The following is a 23,349-nucleotide window of genomic DNA, read 5'->3' on the forward strand; positions in this document are numbered from 1 at the left end:
TCCTATTTAGCCTTCCAATTTACCTCTTCACTAGTGTGGTTTCGCCATAATGCTTTCACTGAGGCTACCTCATTTGAGCGGAACTTTTGACTTGTCTATCAAGAATAGCAACTGATTGCTCCTCATATGTTGAATCATTATTAACAAAGTTAAGTTTCATCTTCTGAGTCAATTCCTCCAATTACTCACATTAGGGTACTATCATCGTTTATTCTCCATTTGTGGCACTAGTGCTTCGTGGAAGTCTAATTTAACTATGATATAACACTTCGTTAATCCTTACATCTTAATCATCTTAATCCATTGGTATGGCTCAACCATGACATAGATTCTAATTCCTTAATATCCTTTCCTTTTTTTTTGCTCTTGAATTCTCCTTTATTCACATAACTCAATTTCTAATGGTAACTGTCATCATCGTGTCATCTATACAACTCATTAAGCATGTCAAATTCAAAACTCAAATCACCATAAATAATTCTTCACTTTAATTAATCACATAATCATCTCCATATATATATATGTATGTATATACACATTTAAGAATCATCATCCATCATTATATGTAGGAACCCTCGTTAATTACTTTGAAGTAATTTCCTTTATTCCTTCTAATCCATAACCAAGGTTCAATATCACATTCTCATAGCTCATGTTTCCCTTTTTACTTCTCCATTTCATTCCCATAGGTTTAGCATAATCCATGAATATTAGGGTATAATCAACTCCAGATTACCCCTCCGAATGTTTAAATCACCATTTACTTCACATCCTACCATAAATTGGTTCTTATGTAATCCACATAGATTCTCCTTGTGCATATGCATAACTTCATATAATTTACATGCTTACACTCTTTTCTTATCATTTTCAATCCTATGTATAAGTTCTATCATACCATGCATCCTTGCATCACATTGTCATAAACATGTCACAATCACCAATTATCATTTTCATCAAATTACCATCCAATATCTGTGTATGCTTTACTATTTTGTTGATCTTTCCAAAATTTATCTTTACTTGATCATCGTATTTATACAATACCACAATTCTTAAAAGTCATCTTCACTTCTTAATTGTCTTTTATACTTCCAACATATATGTTATATTCTTATGTTATCTCGATATTGCTTGGTCTAAATTCATATTCTTGTATCCTGACTCTAAATCATAGCTTATTACCAAAATCTTTACTCGTACATGCTTACTTGAAATATCAAATCATCATCTCTTTCCCAAGTAGATCTTTACGAATCCCGTTGTGTACTACTATTTCCTCACTGAGGGTAATATCAATTAACTAGAGCATATCGCCATTATTCACTAAGCATTTAAAGCATAGTTCAATCCTTGCTTACCCTTATCAAGTACTCTACTTTGATAATTACTCAAAATGAAATAAAACATGTGAGGGAAACACTTTTTACCATTGTATACTCGGCCTCCACATGCGTATCAAGACTGTAGCATTATCGGGTCTACATAATGGCAAGACAATCATTGTCTTAAACCAACATTTCCAAACATTCTTAGACTTGCAGCGTACCTTTGTATTACGTGACATATCAATCACGAGCACCAACGTCGCTATATAACTATTAGCTCCTTAAGCTTTAATGTGTTCACATAGTGAGAACTCTTTCGAATTATTTCACCAAAGTATTCACAAAGTGGATACAAGGCCATAACTTATGGTTCAATATCTAAAGCAGTGAACATTGTCCTGTCATTAAAGTTCTACCTTTATCTATTAATCATAACTCCCTTGCACATTTACTTATACATTGCTTGGTTGCTCACGAGCCTTTCATGTCCATGCCATTTCGATCTTTTATAGCAAGTTAACTAATATATTCTCTTATGCTTTTCAATACACTTCCTAAACACTTAAACACATCCTTTGGTGGAATTCAGTTGAGGACTTAAACAATCAAAAGCTTACCTTCAAAACCACTCATAACTTTAATAATCCAATGTATGCTCAATGACATTTCACCTCATTGGTTCCAACGGACATTATTTTCAAATCTCCCAAGGCGTCTTTGTCCTTAATTTGGACCACACAACTATCTTAGTATATTTGCATTGATTATTCTTAAGCTTTTTATGTTCATCATAACAACATCCATATTTCTCCCATTATTTACCTTACTTTTCATTCACTCTTTCCTTAGCATTTAACAAGGCTTAATCTCTTGTCTCATTTACCTACATGTCAATATATAAGGCAATAAAGAAACTTTCCAATTCATTCATATAAATACTTTTCCAAAACCTTAAAACTCCAACAACATCAAGTCCAAGGACCATAATTCAGCTTTTAAATTCAACTTCATGCCTTTTACATCTTATTCATGGATCCTAGACATGAGGTGCTCCTACCATTGCGGCAAGATGGCGGCTAGAGTTTACTTAATCAATGCTATTCATCTACATTTAAGGTTACTACATTGATCATCCTCAACCGTTTGGTTTTCCTCCAAGCTTACGTCACGATTTTCATAACCATTTATATTCTTTTGTATTTATCACATATAATAGGCCAAGCCAATACTTCAAAGTCATCTCATCCCTTAACACTTGTCAACAATCAATACATCCCACCTTAGGACAATCTTTCCATATTGTGTAATAACTTTACCATATACGTATAACACCACACACATAATTATTCACTGCTCCTAGTGTTCCACAATTCCTTTGTATTCGTAACTAGTTGTCTCTCTTATCTTATAGCTCAAATAGTTTAACCACTTCAACTTAGTACATCATGAATTTTGTCTATCTTGATCATTATAATGGGTTTGGCTATGGATGGCATGCTCAAAATATGCAACGGAAAGAAAATTAAAAACTTTATAACTAAACAACAAAACATGCCTCCACCCATGGATCACCTTGGTGATATTTAACACATACAAGCACAAAATAAATTATTGTTTAGAAAGTTACCTTGCCATGTAATTTCATAATCATGATGGCACTTTCTGAAGCAATCCCGTGAACACCGCAAGGAGCAAAAACCTTAGCCAATCAAGTGCTTGGCCTCCAATGGTAGTACACAAGATTGCACTTGAACCTTCAACAAAGGAAGGAGCTTTTAACTATACTTTGTGCTAGCAAAGAGGACAATAATTGTCCTTTTCTTCTTTTTCACAATCTTAGCCGAACCTTTCTTGAAAATTACTTCATAAGCAATTTTCTCTTTCACACAAAGGAAGTGGTGGCAAAGAAAGAAAACGTTTTTCTTTTTCTGACAAAAACTACATTTTCTTCAATTGTGAAAAACTCTCATATGAAAAATAGTTAAAAGGTGGCTTAAATAGTTAGGTTAAAATAACTTCAATTTTGCAATTAAGCCCTCAATATTATAACACATTATAATATTGGGCCTATTACTTAATTAAACTCTTTTAATAAAATATAAAGGAAATTAAAATCAAAATTAATTTCCTTTATATTTTGCAATAAAGGCCTTATAGTTATAACTATTTATAATTATGCCAAAAACTTAATTAAACTTTTTTAATTAAGTTTATAGAAGTTAATTACCTAGCATGTGATTTAAGTTTAACTTAAATCGTCACTCTCCCAATTTAATTCAAATGCAATCATTATGTGTGACCCATTAGGTTCCCAACATGTTGGCAATGGAATTGATTAATGACTTAATTGATTAATATAAATTTCAATCAATTAGTTTATAATCAATTCCATAGACCAAGATTGGCATCTAGCAATGCATCATGGCCACCCAATTGTTGGGAGAGTCAAAGAGTTCTTTGACAACCTTTCAGTGTATAGTCTATCAGTGTAATCCATTCCCTCATCATATATCCCAGAGATGATAAGAGCTTGGTACAGTGTTTACTCTTATTGACCTCCATATTTGTTCCTATAATTATAGCATTAGCTTTATAGAGAGTCACGAAACCTTTTTCATAATCTCCATGTCGCCTTGGCCAAGGACTTCAATAAGCTAATGTTAACCAAGAACTGATAGGATATGTCCTCTAAAACACTTGAGGTGATGATTCCTATCTTGACCACTCATTTGCCTTCGTATGTTTCATACTATACCCAAAAGCATCCTGTTTTGGCATCCTTGGTTAGGCACCCGTAGGGATGAAATCAAAGCATAGCACTCCACACATAAGACAACCTGATGTCTCAAGTTTAGGGAGTATTTACACAACTGACACATGAGAAGTGTTGCATAGACACTAGAGTGTATTACCAAATGCACTTCTCATGGCGGGTCATGTTCAGTGAACTTGCTCTTCTAGGCAAGCATCTATATTCTAGTTCCAAGTATCTCTATACTTCAATCTATGAGATCGATTGCTTACTTCTAAAGTAAGGAACATAGAATATACCAGTCTCTAAGCATCATTGATGTCCAGTCTCAATGATACATTGACCAGGAACATTTTGAGATTATGCTTTGATGCATAGGAATCTCATAACTGCAACCCATTACAGTTTCCTTGCAAGGCATATTAATCTCATGGACTTCATCCAATTAGACTTATAACTCATTATAATTAATGTCTTATTGATGAAGGAAAACCTTTAATCATTCAACATGAATGATATTGTTGCATGATTGGAATCAAGCCTCAACCAATCCCAATTGGCTACAGGGCTCATCCTAACACATTCTACTTATGCTCACATCATTACTTCAAAATTCTAGAATTTATTCTTCCCCCATTTTCATAATTATTTCCAATAGTATATATTATGTCAATTTAGTATCTTATAATACCACATATGCAAACCCAGGGATATTGTGTTCAAATCTCAAATCGCTAAGAACAATTCTTTGTTTCCACCAATGACGTAAGTAACTCCACATATACATATACACATCCATTTAAATGTCAACATCCATTACCATTTGTAAGAACCCCTTTCTTACTTTCCTCAATTTTGACATGTCTACTCCACATTTCACCTTTTGGGGTATGCCAAGATCATCCTTTAGGCATATTCCACCACTAACGATCGTATACCTTTACCATAACATTTTAATGCAACTTGATTAGACAATTGTTTCCAAATAACTCTTAAATACCTAAACATCAAGTTGTACACCACTTAGTGTTAAGATCTTAACTTTACTCACCAATCCTTAACCAATTACATTTATAAAGTATATGATTTACTTAACTGTTGCATTTCACCCTTGCGGCTATAAAATCCAAATTTCTTAAACTTAGGATGTAGAAACTCTCTCTTAGAACTTATCCAAAAATTGATATTTCTCGAATCCTTTACCTCTAGGAAGATCACCCTTAGAACTGATCTTTTTTGTCATAGATTGCATACTGAACCTAACAAACTTTTAAATTAATTGTTAAAGTAATTCGTATATCAAACTCAAATATGGAACTCCATATGGCATTTAGACTAGATTCGACATCTTTCAGTCATTTAACTTCAAGCTATCAAATCCACAACTAGTCCTTTAATTCTTTGACCTCACACACAACATAACAAAGTTCATGCTCCTTCTTAGAGAAAATTTGTTTACCAACCTCTCACTTGATGACCACAGATCAATTATAATAGTCACTGAATTTCACCTTTAAGCTAATTCATGTACTTATAACTATAAACCATAATAATTCAAATCAAACCTTAGGATCTTGCAATTACTTAATTGAAATCGAAACCAGCTCCATCTAAACTGCTATGCACATAGTCGACACTTATACACTTACAAAATATTTCAAAAGCCCACACCATTCCTTATGAAACATTTTTGCATTGTGGAATGTGGCTGTGATGAATTCATGTGCCCTATGTCATGTTGATACATATATATATATATATATATATATATATAATATATATGATATGTACTGATAAGTAATATTTTGTGATAATATAGCCATGCATGTGCGCAACGTGGGGGAGCACATGCCGGTGATGACGGGTGCGGGAGTGTGGACAATGATATTGAAGTGTGTGAGTAGGGAGTGCACACGATGATATAGAAATGTGCGAATAGGTAGTGCACATGATGATATTGCCTTGTGCGTACAAGGAGTGCACATTGGCTAAGTGAGGTGGTGGTATTCGTGTTTGTATATGCATATATGCATGTGCAAGAGAAAGTTATGAATATAGTATGTGGTTGTAATGTATATGGAATCTTGCATTCTGAACCTTGAAATTTTGCTAAGTATTTTCAAATTGAATTGTATTACAGCAAATGGCCTTTTTTTTGTTATGAAAAGAAACTCTTCCTTGGTTGTTCTTATTCTTGCTACAGCTAGAAACTCTCGGCTTAACGAGGTTGGCCACGGTTCTGTTTCTCACTGCAGCTAGAAACCTCTTGTCAAGCTTGCTAGCTTGCTTGGTTTCTGCCATATTTTCTACTTCTTTAACATCACGGTTGATCATGGATTTTCAACATCAAGGGATTAATTAATCAAGTTTGAAATGAGGTGTTTTAACAAGAGCTTAAACTAAATTACATTGTTTTTGAACTTAAGTGCATCATGATTTCTAAACTTTCCTTAACGTTGCTTGTTCCCTTCTTATGTTCACTCACTGGGTTTATACTCACGTTTTTAAACTTCATTTTTTAGGTTTTCTGAGTTAAAGGTGACTGGGTCCTAGGACAAGGTGCTCCTCCCTATCCACTGCTCGGTAGGTTTACCATGACACTAAATGTTAGCAACTGTGCTTAGAGTCACTCCGCTGATGGTCAAGGTCTAATTATGTGTATATGAATACTAGATGTGAAATACTAAGACTCATTTGTCAAGCTATATATGTATATTATGGTTGATGATGCCACTATGAATACATAATTGGGTCTTCTGAATTGTTTTCAAAGGAATTATATTTGAACATTATGAATTTTGGATTTTAAAGACATATGGATTAATGTACAAGATTATATAAATAAGCTTGCTTGGGCTTAGTGGGCTGAGCCCATTGGGCCCTTGCACTGGTCATGGCCTCGGATTTGGGCTGTGACACAAGATGAAGTGCTAATCTCTATTAAAAAGATTGGAGTGAAACACAAGAAGAATTAAGAGAATTTTTTCTATTTTTGGGCTCTTTTTTTTCTATTACAAAGTCCACACCCATTTTTTGGGTTTAACACAATATTCACAATGAATAACAAACATGAGTATATCAATGCTTATTACATAACCAAGTACCATTCAAGTAGTAACATTAAAAGACTTGATTCAACACATTGTGGAGTGTAGTGACACTAGAGGGCTGGAATGAAGGCACTATCACACTTACCAAGTATGAGATAAGCTACTCCTCTACAAGGAGCCTAGCCAAGCGACCTATTGATCTATAAAACAAAATAAGGGAAAATAGAGAGTGAGTTCCAAAGACTCTATGAGTGGATATAGGAAAAAGGATAACCCAAAGGGAAGAGTTTTTGTGGTAAACCATACTTTGCAAAAACAACATGACATTAAAAAATATCCATATAAATTCTTTCAAATGTCAATAATCTCACTTCAGCATTTCTCCATAAATGCATTTGAAATTCATTATGCATAAAAGAATTAATAAGCATTTGTACCACTATTTACAAACATTTACAAGGAGAAAAACAAGAGAGTTCATATCAATGATACCAGTACTTTTACTATTGGTAGTGGAATCAATCTTTATACAACCCATACCCTGTGTATTACCTCCTACTCGAGGATTAAGAAAGCACTATATAAGTTTTTCCATTCGATAGTTCTATATCAACCTTTTAACGCATGAACAAATATTCGACAACTCAATACATCATCACTATTAAATGAACATCTTAAACAACTCAATATAGGTAGTAATATCACCGTAACGCAATTGACATGTTCGCCTTAATATCACATTTATAAAGTGTATGGTATGACGCCCCATATTTAGCCCATTATCACTTGTGATATGATGCCCTCATTTGGCCTGGGTATTTGTGTGGTATAACACCCCACATCTTGTTGGTATATGCCTTGGAACCAATTGGATTGATCAAGGGATATATTATCATTTAATGCATACTTAATTGCAGAACAATATGCAATAGAGGTTTTCCTTCATGTTAGTGCAATAATAAGGAGTTATTAAGTACCAATTGAATGAAACCCATGGAACATAAGGCCTTGCAAAAGAATTGTAAAGTTGCTACAATTATGAGGTCATTATGCATCAAAACCATGTTCCTAAAATTGTTCTTGGTCATTGTATTGTCAAGACAAGGCATTGATAATGCTCAAAGATTGGTATATGTTAAGCCTCTTTACTTGGGAAGTAAGCAATTGATCTTATAGATTGAAGTATATGGGATATTTGAGGATAACATGTTGGTGCTTGTTAAAGAAGAAGTTCACTGAACATGACCTGCCATGAGAACTCTACTTGGTATTTCACTAAAGTGTCTATGGAATGCGTTTTCATGTGATAGTCATGTAACTAGTCCTCAGACTTAAGACATTAGGTCATCTTGTATGGAGAATGACATACTTTGATTTTACCCTTATGGATCTGAACGTGACCAAATGCCTAAATAGGGGGTTTTTGGGTATTGCTTGAAGTATGTGAAGGTGAATGAGTGGTCAAGAGAGGATTCATCACCCCAAGTGATATGAGGGGATGTATCTCACTTGTTCTCAATTCTTGATTAACTCGTATAAAGTCTTTGGCCAAAGCATAATGAATTTGAGGAAAGTTAGTTTCCTAAATCCATAAGGTTAGTCATGAATTATGAGAACTAATATGGAATGTTATAAGTAGACACTGAGCCATGCTTTATGACATAGTCAAGATATTTGATGAAAAGACCATATTGCACTAAGAGGCTTATGTTGTCGATTTTGCACGCGTAAGTATACACATCGAACAAGTAATATAGTGATGAAGTAAAGTATCATTTCCACATAGATTTGTTCTTAAATTTTTACTAAGTACTAAAATCTTATAACAAATCAATCTTATTTAAGTAATCAAAATTTGTAGAAAATTAATTAAAACAAAATTAAAATAAACACTAAATTAACTAACAAACTGAATAAGTTGAGAAAAGTAGTATATTAAAGACCTAGGATTATGGGTTCATTTAACATTTCATTTGATACCAGCTTTTCTTGTTATTTATCTTTTTTGGGTGGTTTTACTAACCTAGAATCCAAAGATATGGACAAGTCTCCGTCGAGTTACTTGTACAAATACCTGACTTAATTAATTCACTATATGTTTATATGAATAAGTTAAATTAAGTTCATTAAGCAAGTGTCCTAATGTGGCTATGTATGGCAATTGGCGTTTGTCTACGTGAATTGCGAATCAGATCACCTAAGTGATGTGAACATACACTACTCAAACCTTAGTCCAATCTAAAATCTTTCTATCGAGTCTCAGTTAGATTCACAAATCAGTTAATTGTTGGCCAAGCAATCAAAAGCATTAAGAACATATTTGAATAAGCAAAACTACACCAATTCATGATAAATAAAAAAGAAACAAATATTCAAACTACATGTTGAAATCCACCACAATCCTAGAAAGATAATTTAGCTCATAATAACAAATAAAAACATCCAAAGAAATTTAGCCATTATTCCAAATCAAAGAAAATAAGAAAAACACAAAAGTGGAGAAAGAAACTAATTATTGAAGCTTTATTATCTCCATTCTCTCTCAAATTCTCTTGTTTTCTTGCTTTGTTCTTGGCTCCAAAATCTCTAGAATAGTTGCTTGCTGCCTTCTTCTTAAAACTTTTGAAAAAGGTCCTTTAAATAGGCTTTTAGTAACCTAATTTCCATAATCCCGTCAATTTTTTATTTTAGGAAAATTGCCTAGCATCGCGGCATTGGTTTTTTTTCTACAGTGACACTGGAGTGCTACTTCTCTAGTGATGCAACATTGAGCTGTCGGGAAAATTGTATGGTGAGCTTCCTTTCACCAGCGTTGTAGCCTTGTTCTCCTAGTGCTGCAGTGGTCTATCAACTTTGAATGTGATTTTCACCCTGATTTGTTCTGAACTGGGAAAAGTTAAAAACATAAAAGTTGAATCCCTATCTCTTAACTTTCCAATGGATTAAGAATCATGTCAATTGGACTTTTGGATTGAAGGATATGCTCCAAATACTGTATCATGTTCAGTCCATGCATACTGCTGCAGCGCTTCAAATCAGAAAAATATTTTGGGCATGATCTAGTCCAATTTGGGTGTAATGGTAAACATAAAAGTTGTAGTCCTTCCTCTTATCATTCTAGTGGTCTAAGAATCACTTCATTTGGAGTTCTTTACAGAGAGATATAGTCAAAATACCACAATATATATATATATGTATGAAATCATCACCGTACTTGCACAGATTTTCATCAAATGAGACTTTTTCATCACATTTCCTACAAAAGCAATAAAAGAAACAAGCAATAACTACTCTTAAAGTAATTTAAAATAAAATAATATAAAATTTAAGTAAAATAACTTAATTAACTACTCAACATGTAATCAAACTTAAACTAGAAAAACATCTAAAATGCTACGATTCAAACCAAAAATCTCAAAGATCTAACTACTTAAGCCCTAAAAATGTGTCAAAATAACTCTATATAATAGAGTTATCATACCCTCAAACTTAAGATTTTGTTAGTCTTCGAGCAAAACATAAAACAACATGCAATAACTTAATCATGAAAACATTGAACTAAAATTCAATTGCACCATTTCATTAATCACCTTTAATATCCTCAAAAGTTAATCCACATTCATAATTCTAAGCAACACACAAATATTATTCAAGTTCATGTTTCAATCCAAATGCAAACTCATCATTAAGTGAAATTCTGTGTGTTTGTGTGTAATCTTTTCACTTAGAATATTGTACAATCTGGATAAGTTTACATTCATGTAAAATTCAAATTAGTAATTAACTCCATAAGTTTGCTTTTCATCTCTCTCTCCACTAATGTAGGCTAACACTATGTTAAAGATCAATAGGACTTTAATTAGCTTGTAATGTATGGCTAGGGTTAAGGTTGGATATGGGATAATGTATAGCTTAAATCACCCTATCCACATAGTCAATCTAGAACCTATTCAGAGCTTTATTTTCCTTCATCAGTATACCACTTTTCCATCAAAATTTTTATTTTGTTCAACACTTCATTCTTTATTTCCCTTTCTCTTTTTCTCAATTTTGCTCCCCCAAACTTATTTCTTTTATTAGATAGTGAGATGAATACAATCATATTTTGAACTTTTCATTATTTTTCATCTTTACCGCCTCTTTCACCATTTAGCTCATAACTTCCTAAATTGACTTATGAACGTAGGAATGAGGGATGCAAGAATTGTTCAAAATATTAATATAAGGGTCTAGGCTAAAAATTAAGTGTTCAAACAAAGAAAAGATATCATTAGGCTCAAAGAGGGAAACTAAGGATAATTTATGTAAGGGAAGGCTACAAAAGGCTCAATTGGTCCAAAATTGGCCTAAATCATCTCCTTAACTAAGTATAGCCTAGGATTTCACCTAGAGAGAATTAAACAAATTCTAGAACTTAATACATAATTCAAAAATTTGCATTCACATAAACCTTTTCTAAATATATACAATAAATTTAAGCAAAAGACATAGTGCTCAAAATGTAGAAATCTCATCCTAACAATGAAGCTTAGCATAAGAATTTACATATCACTCAAACAATATTCACATGTTTTAAAGAATCCAAATAGGAATATATCTGAGTTCTCATCATTGGATAGGTAAATTAAATGAAACTAGCACAATTAAATCTAGTTCAAATGCAAATGCACATGCATAAAATAAAATTTTAACGAAAATAAACTAACCTAAACTATCACAAAAACTAATAACAATAAAATCCTCTCCCAAACTTAAATTGCATATTGTCCTCAATGTGAAAAGCTAAAAAGAATGAGAAAAAGAAACTCCCCTAGTAATGGTGATAGTGCATTGAAAGCTCTAATTTTCGTCCTCCTTATCTTCATGCTTTCCAAACCTGCAGACTCAATAAACAAGCTAGGGAGAGGTTAGAACTACTTATTTAAATAGAAAAACAAAAACTAACAAAAATAACAACTAAACCTAAAAAAGATAGCTTGGGTTGCCTCCTAAGAAGCGTTTCTTTATAGTCACTAGCTTGACTATGATACCCTCTTTTGTTGTCTACGAAAGTAGTTGAGGACATTTGATGACCCAATTCACCTCCCAAGTAATGCTGAAGACGTTTCCCATTCACTCTGAATGTTCTAGTAGCTTCACTATAAATATCTATTGCACCACACGAATAAACCTTAACCACCTTATAAAGACCTAATGTCACAACTCGATACTCTCTTCGAGCCCGTGACAACCGCCGCGATGTCCCAATAGACAATCCTTACCCGGAATGTCAACCGAAACCTCGCAAGGCTCTAGCATCAATTTTTCGCCCCCCTTGTGAGCAACAGTTACTAAATATCATATTTTAAAGGAATATAAACTATCTTCAAATCAAAGATAATCAAAAAGTAATTTCTATTGCACAAGGGTATTTTGTCATTTTATTCAAAAATTTTGAAACCTGTTAAAAATATAATATATAAATGAAAAATATACATTTCATATCTAAAAATAAATTTAGGTATCTAAATCATCCATTTAAAGTGAAAGTACAGCTAATCAAACTAAATAAAAATATTGAACAAAATATTCCATTTTCGTATAAAACAATATTTATAAAATTCTACGTAAACAGTTAATAAAAAGTAATAACAAAATAAATTCGTATATATAATAGCACACTGTGCCAAGGTATACAAAAATATTCTACAATGACATGTGAGCCCCAAAATAACAGAAATACACACGACTGTAATCTTACGATTTCTAAGTGCGCGAATCCAAAAGCAAACCCTCAACAAAATTGACGGTCTACAGACTGCCCTAAGCCTGAAATGGGTGAAAGAAGGGTGGTGAGTTTTTATAAACCCAGTGAGTAAGCAAAGTTCATCTATAACATCTAAAGCTGAGTAAATGGAGACAATTAAAACATCTTATCAGAATATGGTTCATAACATTAAAACTCATTTCAACACATATAAAACAGTTACATTTCATAAAAAAATCAACAAGGCTTATGACTCTCTTAAAAACTTGGCTTGTGCCAAAACTTGTACTCAGTTACACCTTGCGCAGGGCATCCAACCGAGTCCGCCAAGGCTGTTAAAATAACATATTCACATACAACATGTTTTTACGTTTAAAAACACAGCCATTCCTTGGCGTTGGTTGAGTTTCACCCTCACGTGGTGGTTCAGCGTGAAGTGAACTCTAAACTACTTTAGGAGATACCCTCTGTGCCTCTCATATTAAGGTAAAATATGACAGGGTTTACCATGCCTCTCTAATAGGTCAGTCCACGAAAACCCGCCCACTACAGTAAGCTAATCAATTACCCCACCAAATCAATAAAATTTCGGCAGTATGACATGGCTAATATGATATTACTCAGCCTGTCAAGGTAAAACAAAATAGTTCATATATTCCACATAAACACAAATCTAGCCATTCATGCCATCACATTGTCATAAGCCATCAATTCAAACCATATGTCAATTACAAATCCCATTACGCCGATACATTTATTACAAAGCAAGGTCGACACAACTAACAATAGTCAAAACATATATATAACACAAGTGTATAGTCTCCGCTTACTATATTTCCAAAACCAGAATTCAATTTCAAACCAAATTATGAATCTCATTTCATTTAACCAACACTTCAGTTATAAAACATAATAGTTTACAATTTAAGTTCATTATTCTTTAAAATCATAAAAACGAGTATAAACTACTTTAGATAGTTAAGATGATAGTCTGTTTACTCACAATAACAGGAGTACTCTTACTCTTGGTTCTCGGGTACGATATCCTTACCCTTACTAGAGGGCTCACCACCTATACCTAATACACAACAAGTAATTCGATACATTAGTGCCAAACTATTATAAAACTATTCCAGGCTCTGTATGAATGCATGAAATTGAATGAGAAATAATCGAATAATCACTTAAAGATGGTGCTCTACGTAGGTTCAATTATTATTGGACTGAAATGGTATTCTACTTAACTCGCACTATACACTGTTTAATTAGCCAAAACATCCGATTCAACTCCCAATAGATTAATTGCACTTTCGGTACTCTAAATACACCCAAAGTACCTCAATGAACTTGATTGTGACTTAAATTATCACATCCAAAACTCATTTCGATTCCGAACTAACGTGCTAATCAGTGTCAACACAATCCAATAAGTCTGTATATATCTTTAGAAATCAAATTCAAGTCCATTTACCATGATTTTCTCATCATCGTTCAAGTCGTTTACTAAAGGCACTATACTTTTCGATAACCATTGTCGATATCTGACACCATAAATCATCAAATACGAGCTAAATAATGTGAAATATAAAAAAAATCATCATCAATATATCCCTTATTAAATTCGACCAAGGAGGGTTTAGTGAAGGACATGTGGTTTTCTTGCTTGTTTTTCATAGCGAATATCACAAAACAACTAAAACACCTAGATAACATGAAATCTAACAAAAACCATCATCAAAACTTCCCCCCCTTGATTCGGCCAACATGACTTCCTTCATGAAAGTTTGGGTTTCAACCATAGAAAATGAAAAAGAAAGCATGGGAGAGGTGAATCTTAAGCTAAAATCGTGAAATCTTACCTCAAATCGCTTCGTTTTTCAGTAACCGATGAATTTCTCTTGAATTTTCTTCCAAGGGTTGTTTCTATTGTTTTCCCCCTTTTCTTTGGCTTGCACGGCAATGAAAGAAGAATTGGGAGAGGTTTATGTTGGTTTATAAAGAAAATTATAAAAGAATTAAAGCTTGACACGTGTCAACGTGTGAATGGTTCATGGTTAAAACTTAACTATTAAGCATTTTCTTACCACCACATATAATACCTTAATTATCCAAAGTATAAAAATGATAATAGGTGAAATTCATGGGCTTGACAAGTGTCACGGTAGTGTAAAATTTTAAAAATTTCTATTACGTTCTCATGAACACGTGGAATGACCGGTTTGCCCTTATGCTCGAAAAAATTTGGAATTGAAATTTTTTACTTCTCAAATTCAAATTATGCTCCAAATAGTCAAACTTGGTCAAAAATCTCGTCCAACATTCCAATTTTGCCCACGGTGGCAAAATGACCATTTTGCCCCTACATTATTAAAATTCCCTATTGGATTCCAAATTATTCCTCAAACTCCGAATCAGCATTTTAAAACATTCTAAGGTTCAATAACTCTCAAATACATCCCAGAATCTCTATTTGGACTAGTTGTAGGTTTTAATCGACTTAATTGTACCACTAGGTACGATACCGACTTTTAATGATTTTCTAAGGTATCCAAGTATGCAAACATGCTATCAAGTACATGAATGACATGGCAAGAATATAATAGAGCTGGGCTTGATAGCACTACCTGCCTTAAAATAAAATTTTGACCTCAAAATTTCACTTATCGGACTTAGAGAAAAGATGTGGGTATTGGCTCTCATCTGATGCTCAACTTCCCACGTCATCTCCTCCATCGGAGTATTCTTCCACCACACCTTAACCATTGGGATGCTCTTATTCCTCAACACTCAATCCTTTCGGTCTAGAATACGTACAGGTTGCACCTCAAACTTCAAATCTTCCTGTAACTCAATCGGAGGTGCCTCGAGGATATGGGAGGGATCAGGTACATACTTCAACATCGAGACGTGGAAGACATTGTGAATCCTATCCAACTCCGGGTGTAATCCTAGTCTATATGCCATTGGCCCAATCCTTTCAATGATACGAAAGGGTCCAATGTATCTCGGATTGAGCTTTCCCCGCTTTGCAAACCGAATCACACCTTTCCAAGGAAAAACCTTAAGAAAAACTCTATCATCAACTTCAAATTCCAGATCTTTTCTCCGTCTATCAAAGTAACTCTTCTGCCTGTCTTGAGCTATCTTTAAACGCTCTCGAATAACCTTGATCTTGTCATTTGTCAGATCAATCAACTCTACATTAAATAATTTCCTATCACCCACTTCATCCCAGCAGAGTGGAGTTCGACACTTTCTCCCTTGCAGAGCCTTGTATGGTGCCATCCCAATACTAGACTGAAAATTGTTGTTATAGACGAACTCCACCAACGACAAGTGTTTGTCCCAACTCCCAGTAAAGTCAATGACTCAATCCCGTAGCATATCCTCCAAATTTTGAATGGTCATTTCAAACTGACCATCTGTTTGTGGATGAAAGGCAGTACTAAATCTCAAATTAGTTTCGAGCGCCTCCTAGAATTTCGGCCAGAATCGAGAAGTGAACCGAGGGTCTTGATCTGACACGATAGAAACTGGGACTCCATGCAATCTCACTATCTCATCTATATAAAGTTTAGCTAGTTTCTCAATGGAATACGTGCTATGGATAGCCAAGAAATGGGTGGACTTAGTCAATCTATCTACAATCACCCAAATAGCATCCTTCCCATTCTGCGTTCGCAGTAAACCTAATACAAAGTCCATAGTCATGTGCTCCCACTTCCATTCAGGGATAGGTAGAGGCTAAAGAGTACCCGATGGTTTCTGATGTTTCGCCTTGATCTGTTGGCATGTGAGACATTTTGTCACAAACTCGGCTATGTCTCGTTTCATACCCGGCCACCAGTAACTTTCCTTGATAGTCTTGTACATTTTGGTGCTTTCGAGATGTAAAGCATAGGCGGAAGAATGAGCTTCCTCCAAAATAGCCAATCTCAGCTGATCATCCTTAAGGACACAAACTCGGTCCCCAAGCATCAAGATACCATCATCATCGAGTCTGAACTCATTAGTTTCTCTATCTCGCAACTTTTGAACTTCGCATTTCAACTCATCATCAGACTTCTGTAATTCCCTTATTTGATTCAACAGTAAGGGTCTCACAACAAAACTAGCAAGTAGGGTTCCATCCTTGCCATTACTCAACTAGATCCCTACAGATTTCATCTTAAGTAGCATTGGAAGATAAGAATTCTGAAGTGATGCTAATGAAGATGAGGATTTATGACTTAAGGCATTTGCTACAACATTTACCTTCCCTGGATGATAATCAATCATTGAGTCGTAATCTTTAATCAACTCTAACCATCATCTTTGCCTCAAGTTGAGTTCTTTCTGGGTGAGCAAATATTTCAAACTTTTGTGGTCGGTAAAGATCCGACAACTCTCACCGTATAAGTAATGCCTCCAGATCTTCAATGCAAAGACTACTGCTGCTAATTCCAAATCATGGGTAGGGTAATTCATTTCATGCTTCTTCAATTGCCGAGAAGTATAAGCTACTACTTTCTCATCCTGCATTAACATGCACCTTAATCCTAATTTAGAGGCATCACTGTACACCACAAATTCTTTCCCACTAATAGGAAGTGTCAAGACGGGAGCTGAGGTCAATCGATTCTCCAGCTTCTGAAACCGACTCTCGCAAACATCATCCCACTCAAACTTGACTCCTTTACAGGTCAGACGAGTTAGTGGATCAGTTATTAATGAGAACCCCTGAACAAACTTCCTATAGTAACCAACTAAACCAAGAAAACTCTGAATCTCTGTCACCATTTTCGGTTGCTCCCACTGTAAGATTGCCTCAATCTTCTTAAGATCGACATAAATTCTAGCTCTAGACACAACATGTCCCAAGAAAACTACTTCCCTTAACCAGAACTCACATTTGGAGAACTTGGCATAAAGTTGTCTCTTGTGCAAAGTGTGCAGCACAATGCGCAAATGGATAGCATGTTCATCATCATCCTTTGAATACACCAGGATGTCATCTATGAATACTATCACGAACTTATCCAAGTACGAGTGGAACACCCTGTTCATAAGATTTATAAAAGCTGTCGGGGCATTAGTCAGACCAAAAGGCATAACCAGAAACTCGTAATGCCCATAATGAGTCTTGAAAGTAGTCTTGGGTACATCTTGTTCCTTGATTTTCAACTGATGATACCCAAACCTCATATCAATCTTAGAAAACACCCTGTAGCTGATCAAAAAGATCATCAATCCGTGGTAAAGGATATTTATTCTTGATGGTCACTTGGTTCAGTTGACGATAGTTAATACATAACCGAAGAGTGCCATCCTTTTTCTTTACAAATAAGACTAGCGCACCCCAAGGAGAAATACTAGGGCATATAAAACCCTTATCTACAAAGTCTTGCAGCTGGACTTTCAACTCCTTTAACTCCGCCGAAGCCATTCGATATAGAGGAATGGAAATAGGTGTGGTACCCGAAAGTAGATCAATAGAGAACTCAAGCTCTCGATTAGGAGGTAGTCTCGGTAATTCATTCGGAAACACATCAGAGAACTCATTTACTATTGAGACATCCTCTAACTTAGGTTCCCCCTTTGAGGTATCAATCACATGTGCTAGATAAGCCGGATACCCTTTCTGCCCTAGTTTCAAAAGCTTTTGATAGTCAAGATTACACAAGATTGTAATACTCGACGTTCCCCTGCAAATACAACTTATACTCCTTTAGAATTCTGAAGTACAACTTTCTTCCTGAAACAATCCACATTCGCCCGATGTGTAGTTAACTAATCCATACCCAATATCAAATCAAAATCCCAGATTGCTAGGGGAATTAAGTCAGCCTTGAATTCTTTCTCACCAACCCTTAATCCACAGTCTCTATAACAGGTGTTTTTAACCAACTTCTTTCCTAGAGGGGTATGAACTACAATTTCCTCCTTTAAAGGTGACAGGTTTTTATCAGAAAAGGATGCGAATGTCGTGCTCACATAAGATCTATCCGAACCAGAATCAATTAAGACATAAGCATCTCTGTCAAATACAAACATGGTACTTGTCATTGCACTAGGTCAGACTCGTGCCTCTTCCTTTGTCACAGTAAAAACTCTCATTGGGGTATGAGTCTGCGGTCTAGAGGGTGGATGCGCCGGGGTATTATTCGCCACGCCGGATCGCATCGCTACACCTTATCTCAACTGTGACCCAGAAGAATCTCTTCTCTGCATATTTGTGCGAGCTTGGGGAGATAAAGCAACTGCAGTAGCTCGTCCTAACTACAGGCAAACATTCCTCATGTGGCTCTATTGACAACACTGAAAACATCACACGGGCTCCCTACACTGCCCGACATGTGATCTCTCACAGTTTTGACATCTGTCAAAACCCCCAAAACTCTTCCCAAGAGCACTCGCCACTGATCTACTGAATCTAGTAGACTTTTGCTGTGGCTATTGAGATGAGGGTCGATTAGATGCTATTGAAGCAGTGGTAACACTCCTTAAAACAGATGAATCCTTCCCCTTTTTCGATGACTGACTGAAAGATATATTCGAATTCTTCTTCTTAGCAAACTCGGCCTGAATTCTCCTATTCTCAGTTGTAAGTTTCTTAGCCCGTAAGCCATCTACACAACCTCTTTATACGGCTCCCTACCCATCACTATCATACGGTCTCTAATTTCATTCCGAAGCCTTTCCTCAAAGTAATTAGCCTGATCCCGCTCAGTCTTCACTAGATCGGGCACGTAAAGCATTAGCTCGTTAAAAGGAGCCTCATACTCCTCTATTGTTAAACTCCCCTGTTTCAGACTCAAGAATTCCTTCTTCTTTTCCTTTTGATGAAAATAAGTATAATACTGGTCGTTGAACTCTCACAGAAAATTCGATCAGGTCAAAGAAGTGGTAGAACGAGATTTCACTAAGTATCACCAAATACGGGCCCTATTCTCAAGTAATCTAGTGGCTACCATCAATTTTATATCATCATCTAGTCTCATATTAGTAAGTGTTTCAGAAGCCTGAATGATCCAATCCTTATCTACGGTTGCATCCAGATCACCTTTAAAAGAAATACAGTCGAGCTGTCTAGCTTCCTTAAGTTTTATAGAAATGGAGACATCAGGTACATGTGGTGGGACAAGAGATGGTGGTGGTGGCACTAGAGGTGCGACTGAAGGAACGGTAGGAGGAGCTTGACCAGCCTAAGCTTGGCCAGTAATAGCAGTGAGGAAAGCTGCCAATGCTTGAACTGCCTCAGGAGACATGGTAGGAATACCAAAAATACCAATAGGTGGTGGAGGAGGTGGAGGATATGGAGGAGTTTCAGTCTATTCAGCAGCAGGTACTACCCGAAAAGTAGACGTAGCAGATTCCCCCTTTACAAGATCTGGCTGACGATGCCGAGAACGACCTATTCCTCTCCCCACTGATCTAGCGAGAGGTGGGAGTCCACGTCGAGGAGGCATAATGATCTATAAGAAGAAATAGAACAAGTTTAGACAACTTCAGGTCCTATATTCAGATGCATGCATTCAACTCAATTTAACTTAACTTGGGGTCACACTAACACTATAGTTTTTTTAAAAATAACTTTAAAACTAATGGCTCTGATACCAATTGAATTGTCACGACCCGGTACTCTCTTCGAGCCAGTGACAACCGCCGCGATGTCCCGATAGACAATCCTTACTCGAAATGTCAACCGAAACCTTGCAAGGCTCTAGCATCAATTTTCTGCCTCCCTTGTGAGCAGCAGTTACTAAATATCATATTTTAAAGGAATATAGACTATCTTCAAATCAAAGACAATCAAAAAGTAATTTCTATCGCATAGAGGTATTTTTGTCATTTTACTCAAAAATTTTGAAACCTGCTAAGAATATAATATATAAATGAAAAATATACATTTCATATCTAAAAATAAATTTCGGTATCTAAATCATCCATTTAAAGTGAAATTATAGCTAATCAAACTAAATAAAAATATTGAATAAAATATTCCATTTTCATATAAAATAATATTTATACAATATTTATATGACTGTAATCCTACGATTTCTAAGGGTGTGAATCCAAAAGCAAACCCTCGACAAAATCGACGGTCTACAGATTGCCCTGAGCCTGAAATGGGTGAAAGAAGGGTGGTGAGTTTTTATAAACCCAGTGAGTAAGCAAAGTTCATCTATAACATCTAAAGCCGAGTAAATGGATACAATTAAAACATCTTATCATAATATGGTTCATAACATTAAAACTCATTTCAACACATATAAAACAGTTACATTTCATAAAAAAATTGACAAGGCTTATGACTCTCTTAAAAACTTGGCTTGTGCCAAAACTTGTACTCAGTTACACCTTGAGCAGGGCTTCCAACCGAGTCGGCCAAGGCTATTAAAATAACATATTCACATACAACATGTTTTTACGTTCAAAAACACAGTCGTTCCTTGACGTTGGCTGAGTTTCACCCTCACGTGGTGGTTCGGTGTGAAGTGAACTCTAAACTACCTTAGGAGATACCCTCCGTGCCTCTCATACTAAGGTAAAATATGACGGGGTTTACCGTGCCCCTCTAATAGGCTAGTCCATGAAAACCCACCCACTGCAATAAGCTAATCAATTACCCCACCAAATCAATAAAATTTCGACAGTATGACATGGCTAATATGATATTACCCAGCCTGTCAAGGTAAAACAAAACAGTTCATATATTCCACATAAACACAAATCTAGCCGTTCATGCCATCACATTGTCATAAGCCATCAATTCAAATCATATGTCAATTACAAATCCCGTTATGCCGATACATTTATTACAAAGCAGAGTCGGCACAACTAACAATAGTCAAAACATATATATAACACAAGTGTATAGTCTCCGCTTACTCAATTTCCAAAACCAGGATTCAATTTCAAACCAAATTATGAATCTCATTTCATTTAACCAACACTTCAGTTATAAAACAGAATAGTTTATAATTTAAGTTCATTATTCTTTAAAATCATAAAAACGAGTATAAACTACTTTAGAGAGTTAAGATGATAGTCTGTTTACTCACAATAATGGGAGTACTCTTACTCGTAGTCCTTGGGTACGATATCCTTACCCTTACCAGAGGGCTCACCACTTATATTTAATACACAACAAGTAATTCAATACATTTTTGCCAAACTATTATAAAACTATTTCAGGCTCTATATGAATGCATGAAATTGAATGAGAAATGTTCGAATAATCACTTAAAGATGGTGTTCTACGTAGGTTCAATTTGTGAGACCTCAACCCCTATAAGCTCATAACGAGGCATAGACGTAATAACCCAAGCCAGGGGTAGTTTCGTCATTTCCTCTAAAAAGTTCCCAAAAGGATGTTTTTTGATATTTAAGGTCTTAAATAAGCATAAAGACCAAATAAATTATGTATAATGATGAAAACATGAAGAAAACTAGATGTGGCAATAATTTTCACAATAGGGCCAAAATGGTCGTTTTGCACCTAGAGTCAAAATTTTAAGTTTTCGTAAACTCGAGTAGTTTAGATCATTGTGGACCTTGTCCCAGTGTCAAAAGAACAAAAAGATTGCACAAAGGATGGGAGGAAGACAAAGCCACCATGTTAAGGGCATTTTGGTAATTTCGGTGGAAATTTGGATTAACTTGAAGTATAAATATATTTCTTCCAGCAGCTTCTCACATTTTCCTACAGCTTCTTCTTCTTTTCCCTCCTTCTATCTCATGTTTGTTTCCCCTCCATGGAAGCATGGTGTGAAAAATTCATAACTTTCTCTCTCTAGCTCTAAATTTCTTGCTTTTGCCCACTCTTTCATACGATTTTTTATGCTCTTCCACTTTTATACCTTAAAACCCTCAAAAAGTCTTTGTTCAGTACTTTCTCTCACTAGTTGGAGGTTTTAGAGAGAGAAAGAGAGATTTTTCAAATTTTTTTGGAAGCTATTGGAAAAGAATTCAACTACAAAGAAACCCTAAGGTGAGTGATGAACTAGGCTTGGTTTTAAGTTGTTGATAATGGCTAGTAATTGGGATTATGAGCTGTTTGATTGTTGAGTTGTTTACTCATTTTTAGTGTGATTAAAGTAGTACAAGGAATAACCATTTGATATATTTGGAAGCCAATTAGGATTGGCTAGTAAAAGTTGAATTAGAAACTAGCTTTTGGAGTGATATTAATGTAAATTGGATTGGTTGTGATGTTGTCTGTGTATAGGTTCCAACAAGGCCTCACATGTCCATTTGGAGTATTAGTTAAGGTTAGAGTCAAGCAAAAGAAACAACAAGACCGGTGAGTGAATTGTATTTCAAAAATCATTTTGGGAATGTGGCTGTTTTGTACAAAGAATTTGAATGATTTTATACAACTTTACTTAAAAACAAGTGCCTTGGGAACAAGCTTTTGCTAAATGGTTTTATGTTGTGATATGTGGTTGTTATGGATTCATGCACTATTGCATTATGATGATATATATATAT

This window comes from Theobroma cacao, chromosome 6 (genome assembly GCF_000208745.1).
Source record: "Theobroma cacao cultivar B97-61/B2 chromosome 6, Criollo_cocoa_genome_V2, whole genome shotgun sequence".
In the NCBI taxonomy this organism is placed as follows: domain Eukaryota; kingdom Viridiplantae; phylum Streptophyta; class Magnoliopsida; order Malvales; family Malvaceae; genus Theobroma; species Theobroma cacao.